The sequence below is a fragment of the Drosophila willistoni genome, unplaced genomic scaffold, assembly GCF_018902025.1.
Source record: "Drosophila willistoni isolate 14030-0811.24 unplaced genomic scaffold, UCI_dwil_1.1 Seg193, whole genome shotgun sequence".
In the NCBI taxonomy this organism is placed as follows: domain Eukaryota; kingdom Metazoa; phylum Arthropoda; class Insecta; order Diptera; family Drosophilidae; genus Drosophila; species Drosophila willistoni.
In genome coordinates, this window is record NW_025814158.1 from 147786 (window position 1) to 157821 (window position 10036).

A 10036-nucleotide genomic window follows, 5' to 3' on the forward strand; every position below is an offset into this window, starting at 1 on the left:
ACATCACTAAAACCCAGAAAATCAAAAAAATAAAACACCACTAAAACAAAAAAAGAAGAAATAAAATGGCTGTAGAACTCACCGAAGCCCACCTCAATCAAGCACTGTCTTCGTTAAGACAGGTGGCAAATTACGATGGAGCTCCAGAGAATCTGACGTCATTCATAAGGAGGATAGATTTTATTATGCACCTATATCCAACCCATGATATAAGGCAGCATAACATATTGTTCAGTGCAACCGAGATGCAGCTCACTGGAGAAGCACAACGGCTCTCACAAATTGGACAAGCCAACACCTGGCCGGAACTAAGGACACTCCTCATGAATGAATTAAAAACGCAGACCCCCTGTGAGGAACTTCTTCGACGCCTCTACAACACCAACTATGCAGGAAATCTTAAGTTTGTAAGTTTGTAACAGAATTAGAAGATAAGTCCTATATTATAACAAACAAATTAAGTCTAGAAAACGATGCAAATAACACCGCTCTTTATACAAACGCGTTAAATAACACTATAAAAGACGTAATAAACAAAAAATTACCCGATAGATTATTTATGACGTTAGCTAGATACGATATAACCACAGTCAGCAAATTGAAGCAAGTAGCTCAAAGAGAAGGGTTATACGAGAATAGTATAACAGAAATAAGAAAATCAAATCAAAGCCAAAATCAGAATCAAAAAGGTGTACTATTTGTACCCAATAGTACAACTCCGTCTCAAACAAAACAATCAGATACAATACAAAACCAAAAACTATTCCAAGAATTTCAACAAAAATTAAATATTGACAGGGCTCAAAATCCAATGAATAGTCAACAGCAAAACAACTATTCAAAGAATAATGTAGCAAACCAGCCTACAAAAAGGCAAAGAGAAAGTAATAGTGGAATTAGCAAATGGACACATCCGAAAATTTTCATCAGAATGCCTCGGATCAATCGGAAGAAGAGATAGAGACAAGTCCTTCATCAGAATAATGATGAACAATAAACCTTTGAGATGTGTAGTCGACTCAGGCTCTTCAATTAATATAATGTCCGAAAACTTTTTTAATTTCAAAACCTATTTAGAAGATTCCAAAATTCACATGATTGAAGGAGCAGTAGAACTAAAAGAAATTATTTTCCTTGCACCCAGCAAACTTTGTCCGACAGAACAAAAATTTTATATCCATAAATTTTCAAATAAATACGACATGTTGATAGGCAGAACTTTCCTAAAAGCCTGCAAAGCACAAATAAATTATCAAGAAGAATACGCAAAATTAGAAAACTATACATTTTATTTTAGAGATGTTGAAGAAATAGAAGAAGAACAAAACATAGAAGTTTTGGACCCACCCACAGAAAGGGACGCGGAAACAAATTTTGCGATTGAAAACGAAATAATAGAAAGCAATGAGTATAGACTCGACCATTTAAACAACGAGGAAACTCAAAAACTAAAAAAGGTCTTGTACGAATTCAGTGACATTCAGTACCGCGAAGGTGAAAATTTGACTTTCACGAGTACAATAAAGCACTCTATTCATACAAAACATGAGGACCCAATCTATAAACGACCATACAAATATCCCCAAACATTCGATATGGAAGTCAACAAACAAATAAATGAAATGATTGAACAGGGTATCATTCGAAAATCGAATTCCCCCTACTGTTCACCCATTTGAATCGTTCCAAAAAAGGAGATGCTTCCAAGAAACAAAAATTCAGATTAGTCATTGACTATCGAAATCTAAATGAAGTCACAATATATGACAAATTTCCAATTCCAGTCATGGACGAAATTCTCGACAAACTGGGAAATGCCAATACTTTACCACCAATGATTTAGCTAAGGGATTTCATCAAATTCAAATGGATCCTGAATCTATGGCAAAAACAGCTTTCTCAACTAAACATGGCCATTACGAATACACACGTATGCCATTTGGTCTTAAAAATGCCCCGGCAACATTCCAAAGATGCATGAATAATCTTTTGGAAGACCTTATTTATAAGGATTGCCCTACAGGTCAACAACTCAAGAAGACTTTTTTATGCATCATGCTATTCTTAACATTAAAATCAACATGCAGTCATCCATTGACATAAGCCCAGTAAAAGCACCAAACGGTTACTTAATATTTAAAACAGGAACCATGGACTTACCGACAAACTTTGAATATCATTATTTAAAAGTGAATTTAACTCTAATAGACATTACATATAATAGTTTAATGCAACAAGCACAAGAATTTAAAAACCTAATCCATATTCAATACTTAACAGAAAAACTAAGTAGGGAAATTAATGGAATACACATTGTAAAACCACTAACCATAGAACACATAGATGGGACAAACTCATGATTTTTTGATTGCAAACGCTAGCCTAGTCATGGAACCCCAGAGAACTTCGGGAAAACCCGAACGTTCGTACTCTCAATGAGAGCGTAAAGTGGGGAGAGGGCCAAGCAGCTACGAAAATAATTTAGTCTAGCACAGACTACAGAACGACGAAGGCAGGCCTATGTCGCTTGTGATTTCGTTCTGTCTATGTATGTGTACACTCGTCGGTACGTGCTCAGGCTTCGTAGTGTGTGTGTGACGTGAAGTTGTACAACATCGCATTTCAATATCTCGCTCAACCAAAATTTTTAATTTTCCACAAAACAGCGACAATGCGAATAGAAAATGCCCCCGTGGAAAGAATATCAAGAAATATTGCCATCTGCTTCGTATGTATCCCGGTGGCTGTGCCGATAGAGTGTTCGCTTGGCGATAGGAATGTCCCTGGTTCGATTCCCGTTTCGATACCCGACCAATAAGGTTTTTTATATTTTTTAATAAAAATAGAGTAAAAAAGAAAAATAAACAAAAAATAAAGAAACAAAAAATCAACAAAAAAATAAAAACAAAATTATAAAATAGACAAAAACCTTATTTAAGCCGACGAATTCGAGTTGGGAATCGAACCAGGGACATTCCTATCGCCAAGCGAACACTCTATCGGCACAGCCACCGGGATACATACGAAGCAGATGGCAATATTTCTTGATATTCTTTCCACGGGAGCATTTTCTATTCGCATTGTCGCTGTTTTGTGGAAATTAAAAATTTTGGTTGAGCGAGATATTGAAATGCGATGTTGTACAACTTCACGTCACACACACACTACGAAGCCTGAGCATGTACCGACGAGTGTACACATACATAGACAGAACGAAATCACAAGCGACATAGGCCTGCTTCGTCGTTCTGTAGTCTGTGCTAGACTGAATTATTTTCGTAGCTGCTTGGCCTCTCCCCACTTTACGCTCTCATTGAGAGTACGAACGTTCGGGTTTTCCCGAAGTTCTCTGGGTTCCATGACTAGGCTAGCGTTTGCAATCAAAAAATCATGAGTTTGTCCCATCTATGTGTTCTATGGTTAGTGGTAAAACGTAATAAACGAGGACTAATTAACGGAATTGGTTCAATATACAAATATCTTTTTGGTACTCTTGATCAGGAAGATAAAGATGAATTAGAAGAAAAATAAATAATCTTGAAAGCAATAGCGTACAAGCAAACGAACTAAATTACGTAATAGACACTGTTAATAAAGGTTTAGAAGTAATAAACAGCCTCAGGAAAGAAAAAGAAAAATCAGTAAGATTAGAAGTTCTAATCTTTAATTTTGAGCATTTCACAGAATACATTGAAGACATAGAAATGGGCATGCAGCTCACTAGACTAGGAATTTTCAATTCAAAACTTCTAAAACATAATCACTTAAGTCATGTTAATTCGGAAAAACTATTGAATACAAAAACTTCCACCTGGCTTAAACCAAGTTCAAACGAGATATTTATCATTTCAAACATTCCTCAAGAAATAATAAAAACCCCTATCTTTGAGATACTTCCTTTTCCAGACGAGAATAAAAATATTTTGACAGAAAATTCATACGATAAATACTATTTTAATAACAACACTTTGTTCAATAAAAAACACAAAACAAATAGAAACTAACGAATGTATAATAGGCATTTTAAATCAAATCCCAACCACTTGTAAAACTAAACATTAACCACTTTTATACTTACTATAATAAGTTTGATTACATACTTAATCTATAAGTTTAAGGCAATGCCACAAAAATTAATAATTAAGCATTTTCGATCAAATAACAATCGTGGTCCCACAGACATAATCAAAACCCCAAGCGTATGAACGCTAATCCATAAAATTAACATAAACAATTGAACACTTGAAATAATAATTGTCCCCCTAACAACCAAAAGCGTGAGAACGCTAACTCAGCAATTAAAAATCGGACCAATCAAATCATCGAAATATCAATCACGCCACCAAAGGGCTCCCAAATTTAGCTTATAAATATAACCATAAGACATTTTTGGAATCAGTTCTAAGTTTTCATTCAAATAATAAAGTACGTTTCTTTTAACTCACAAAAAAATATCTTTTTTTTCCTTATTGGGAAAAACGGATATTTAATTATATATTGCTATTTTTCCTCTTTGTTACTTGTTTATCCTTAATAATAAAGCAAATGTTTTATTACTTATCCATTGTAATACACAATAGCAAACAATTTTGATGATTAGCTAAATGCTTTTAAGTTAAAGAATTTAGTAAGTTACTGCAATAATTTGTATTTATTAAAGACAAACAAAATATTGAATTTTAAATAAAATTATAAACGCAGCACATTTGAATTTAACTATTTTTATATATCATTGAAATCTTGCTTAATTTGGAAACTTCTTGTTATAATATCATCTATGTGCCGATTCCAGATTCCTCGCACAGCTTCAACGACATCACATCAGAAAACTTTTGATTTTTGGTCATGTCTTTCAGTTTAAGATAAGGAAATTAAGATTTGGGCACTCCAAATAAAGCACTATGTCATTTAACCAAAATCACTGATGGTGACGAAGATGATGACAATGATGAGAACAAGGATAATTGTTTTGGTTATGATTAAGGAAAATAAAAGCCAGGAATCTTGCAAATTGCTGTCCATAAAAAGTTGTCTCTATTGTTAATCACATCTGATTGTACAAGTTTGGGCAGATTCAATCACTTTTGCTGTATGAAATTTATATAAAATTCAGATTTACTTATGGGTAAAAACTAAAGTTATAAGACTTACCAGTTTAAAAAGAAAGAATATGTAAGGATATTACGGAAAAATTAGGCATATTTAAGCTCGTATTGCAAAGAATTCTTATCGATGAAGCCTACGCGTTCTGGAACAATTTAAAAGAGGCGGAAACGATTCCGATGGATCCAGACATTTGATTCAAGTCATTAAATAGTCTTTTTGATAGAATTTATGAATATTAAGGAAAAACCATATGGATATTATGCCCATCTATCAGGCCATAACCAAACGTTTGTGAACGGATAAAAACTGGTGATACCTGTAAGCAGATTCACTTTTGCTATATTGAAATTTGTATAAAATTCAGATATACTTATGGGTAAAAGCTAAGATCTTAGCAAAGAGTTATGGACTTACCAGTTGTAAAGAAGATGCGTTTTGCAACGAAATAACTTCTGGAAACAATCATCCTCGAAAGCTGCCAATGACAACAATAACGAAGATTGAAGCTATTATAACGGCGTTATATATAGATCTTGGAATATTTTTATCGCAAAAAACCGCGACACTTCAGAGCAATTGACTTCTGTTGAATATGTTTTGCTGTAAGAAATTTAAGCAAAATTTAGATTTATTAACGTGTAATTAATAAAAACTAAAAATCTGGAAGAACCTTTTGCAGATGTAGATGAATCGGCCGAGTTCCCATTCTATGTAGTGCCCAATGTTTTGGATTGCAGCACAGTCGTTACGAGTTGAAAAAAGTTTTTCTCAATAGATTGTAAGGATACTAAGGAATAAATATTAAAGCTCGGCTAGAAATGAAGCATTGTCGATTAATCCTGGTCATCGTGGTAAAAATTGGGAGTCGTATCCGTTGGATCCAGTTATCCTGTCAATAATAGACTTCACCATTTGACAGATTTTGGGCATTTGGACTAACTAATTTTCTTGATGGAATTCATATATTAAGGAAGATTCAAACCAAATTCGGGATAACTTGTAACTTACCCCATAGCTACCTCGCATTGACGCAAAATCGAAAGGCAAATTTAAGGGACAAGCTCTGGTGATACCAATTTACAGATTAATAATATTTGCTGAAACAGTTTTATGGATACATTTATATTTTACACATACTTAAATATGTGCATATGTAGGTAATGGATTACCTAATAGACTTACCCCGTTAGGAAAAATTTTTTCGTTCTTGAAAGAAAAAAGAAGAAAAAGGAAAAATCAAGATGTTCTAGAAATTCGATTTGCTAGGTACCCTTATTACTAAAACGGAAAGGAAAAATCAGAGCAGAAATTCTCTTCTCCTTTTGGGTGCAAGTTAGGAATATTATATTAGTTGTTGTAAAAAATTTATACACAATTCCCATATACTTACATAAATAATAAAATATTAAAGGTTTAGCAAGAAAATGCTAATAGACTTACCCGTTAAAAAAAAAAAATAATTTAGTTTTGTTTTGACACTTTTTAGGAATATGAGAAAAATTTAATGATTTACTGATTTACTTTGGGTCTAGGCACAACCAAAGCTGAATACAGAATGAAAAACTTAAATAATTTCTTTAGGTACATGGAAAAATCAGCTTACAAAATATTTGCATGGCCTACGATGATTTTCCAAAAAAATAAGAGTGATGTGCATTTAACAATACCATGAGATAATAGTGATGTCTTGTTTCTAATTTTTTATCGATATTTTCAATCGATAGTTTGTCCACCGGCTGAACCCAACCCAATTACTAGTGATGGAAAAATAATGATATTTGTCTACCCGATATTTCCATCTTTTGTTGATATATCGATATTTATATCGAAATTTGTAAGCTTACAAAACGAAAATATATCATTTCTAAAACCAGGAATAAAAATTTCATATTTAACTAACAGTTAAGAGAACTTTTAAACTTATACTCCTAAATTACATAAAGAACATTCGAAAAGAGTAAAACTTTCTTTTTCACTCGTTGCAGAGGACGGACGTGTTTTTTTGCGCTTATCAACTTTATTTTTTCTCGCGACTAAATACTTTTACATAACTCTTAAATTATCGGTTTAATTAATAATAATTACAACATCCGAATTTTATTTTCATTTCGCGAATTCTTGCTGTCGTTTTTGTTTAAATTTAAATAAAATCAAAACTTACAACAATACTTGCATTAGCGGTGTTGTTGTTTTGTTTATCTCTTTTGCTTTTGTGTCTTTACCGTTTTAACTAACTCTCGCGCTCTTGCGTACAAATTGTTGTTGCATGTGTTCAATTTGACGCGCTCTCCCGCTCTTTCCTATTCTTGATTGATTTGCGCTCTCGTCTTTTGCCTACCCGCGACTCTGTGATACGTGTTTTTGTTTTTGTGTTTTCATTTCTTTTTATTCTTTAGTTGTGAAGGCTTACTCTGCACATTAACCCTTGTGTCAGAACTGGTCAGTATTCTTATACACAGATTTTTTACCTTTAGAATTTTTATTTTTTTGTATTTCCTTTTGTAATTAAATTAAACTTTTGATAAAATGGTTGTCTGCTCAAAAAATAATTGCATAGTTGCCACTAATGCGGTTGACTCCCATGATTATATTCTTTGTTGGTTGTGTGACAATGCGGTTCACGTTAAGTGTGCAGGTTACACAGGCAGAATCAAGGAGTCTATTGCTAAAGGTGGTGGCTTAAAATATGGATGTGATGCTTGCCGGAGGTCGAGAATGAGATGCGCTCTTTCATGAGGCGGACTAGAGATAGTTTTGACACTTTAAGGGCAGGTTTTAATAAACTCCAAGCGGAGTTTACTGCGGTGGAGACTCAGTTCAGAAGTTTATCGCTTATGAATGAGTCTCCGAAACGTAAAAGGACCAGTCCTTGGGGTGTTTCTGTATCTGTAGATCCGCCAGCGTCTCTTATCGTCCCCGACCGGTCTCATGCACCGTCCACTCCTAATGTACAGCAATTGATATCGTTTAAGAGCCCGGTGTGAATGCTATTAGTAATGAATTACCGGTATCACCTGGGAATGATCTCTTAAAAACGATGCATATGTAGTGTCCGATGTGTCTGGGCAATTACCCATTCCAATGGAAATTGCCGATAGTTCTAAAAGTATCGAGGCCCCGTAAACAAGTTGACTGCTGCAGTGGGTGACTTGTCCAACGTTACTGCTGCGGCTGACGCTTCGGGACCGCGGCCTCTCGTTGGCATACCACCAAAGAAACATATATTTGTTTCTAGCTAGACCCTGTTGTCACATCTGATGATGTAATAGCCTATATTCGGAAGAAAGTTAACGTCTCGAATATTGCGGTGGAGAAGTTTAAATTTTCTTATTCTCGGGACATTTCGTCCTTTAAAATTAGTGTTTCTGCCAATATCTTCGACACTATATGTCGAGAAGATTTTTGGCCGAAACATATAATAGTTAAGGAATATACTGTAAAAAAGAAAAATCGGCAACCGATTCGCTTGCCTACAACAACAACTAATACTATTCCTGCCTCATCAGCATCTGCTGGTGTGTCAAAAAACTAGCTTCGTCCCTTAACCTGGGTTACCAGAACGTTAGAGGACTGAAATCTAAACTTCCTAATCTCTATGTAGATAGTCTTTCTTTTGAGCATAACATTCTAGCTTTCACAGAGACGTGGCTAAAACCTGATATTGCTGATGCATCGGTTTTTTCAACAAACTTTTCTATTTTCAGACGTGACCGGATTTCTCGCATAGGTGGTGGCGTTCTGATAGCTGTTGATGCTGCTTTATCATCTGAAATGATTCAATTTTCTAGTACCCAGGAGATTGAGTTTGTCGGTGTTAAAGTAAATTTTAAATCTTTTAATGCTTTCATTACTTGTTCCTATATTCCACCATTGTCAGACATGTGGTATATTTAAATCATTTAGAGGCAATTCTGTTTGTCTCCTCTTTAGTTTCGAGTCAAGACATGCTCATAGTTGTAGGTGATTTTAATTTACCCGCTTTAGCAGGTAAGTTTCAAAAAACAGGTCGTTCATCAGATTATGCTCTGTATACAGTCGCTCGTTCAAAATTCATGATGCTTAATACACAATGCTATAAGATTATCTTCAGCGGTGTAAGCTTCAGTTTTCTTCTGACCCTAAACAATTTTATAATTTTGTTAATTCTAAACGTAAGACCTCTGTGCACCCATCTTTTTTGTCTTTTCAAAATAAAAAAGCGAGCACTGATCAGGCAATTGCCGATATGTTTGCGAGTTTTTTCAAAACAACTTATTCCTCAACGGAATATCGAGCAAGTCCGTATCCTTATCATTTAAAAAAGGCTAATTGCATTTTCAATCCAGTGATTGATGAAAGTTCTATTCTTAGCGAACTTAAATTAGTTAAACCTGTTTATTCTCCGGGGCCAGACGGGTTTATGTAAACCCATTTTAAAAATTGTTTCTATTGTCTGTAGAATCTTCCTCTTTTCCATCTATTTGGAAGGAGTCGTATATTATTCCTCTGCATAAAAATGGCAAAAAGTCCGAAGCCTCTAACTATAGAGGTATCTCAAAATTGTCCGCTATTCCGAAAGCTTTTGAGAAAATTATAACTTCTCAATTGCAACATTTGCAGCTCTATTATTTCGCCATCCCAACATGGGTTTGTGAAACGTAGATCTACAACCACTAACCTTTTAGAATTTACATCAATAATTATCAAGGGGTTCAAAAATGGTAAACAAACTGATGTCATATACACTGACTTCAGCAAAGCCTTTGATTCCGTTAATCATACCCTATTGCTTTCTAAGCTGAGCCCCTTTTCCTTTCTTGGGTTCGAGAATATTTAACAAATAGAAAAAGAAGGTACTTTTTAAGTCTTCTTTTTCCGTTTCCATTTCTGTGACTTCTGGTGTACCTCAAGGTAGTCATCTTGGCCCTCTGCTCTTCACACTTACTTTGAT

The 10036-nt window shown here is 34.5% G+C and overlaps 1 long non-coding RNA gene across 1 annotated transcript; it reads right to left on the reverse strand.

Moving 5' to 3' along the window:
• Nucleotides 1-4705: 4705 nt before the first annotated feature.
• LOC124461069 lies at nucleotides 4706-5318 on the reverse strand. The gene is made up of 2 exons (XR_006954911.1): nucleotides 5186-5318; nucleotides 4706-5087 (listed from the first exon to the last, which is right to left on the reverse strand). It is a non-coding gene; the product is annotated as an uncharacterized LOC124461069 (long non-coding RNA).
• Nucleotides 5319-10036: the final 4718 nt, after the last annotated feature.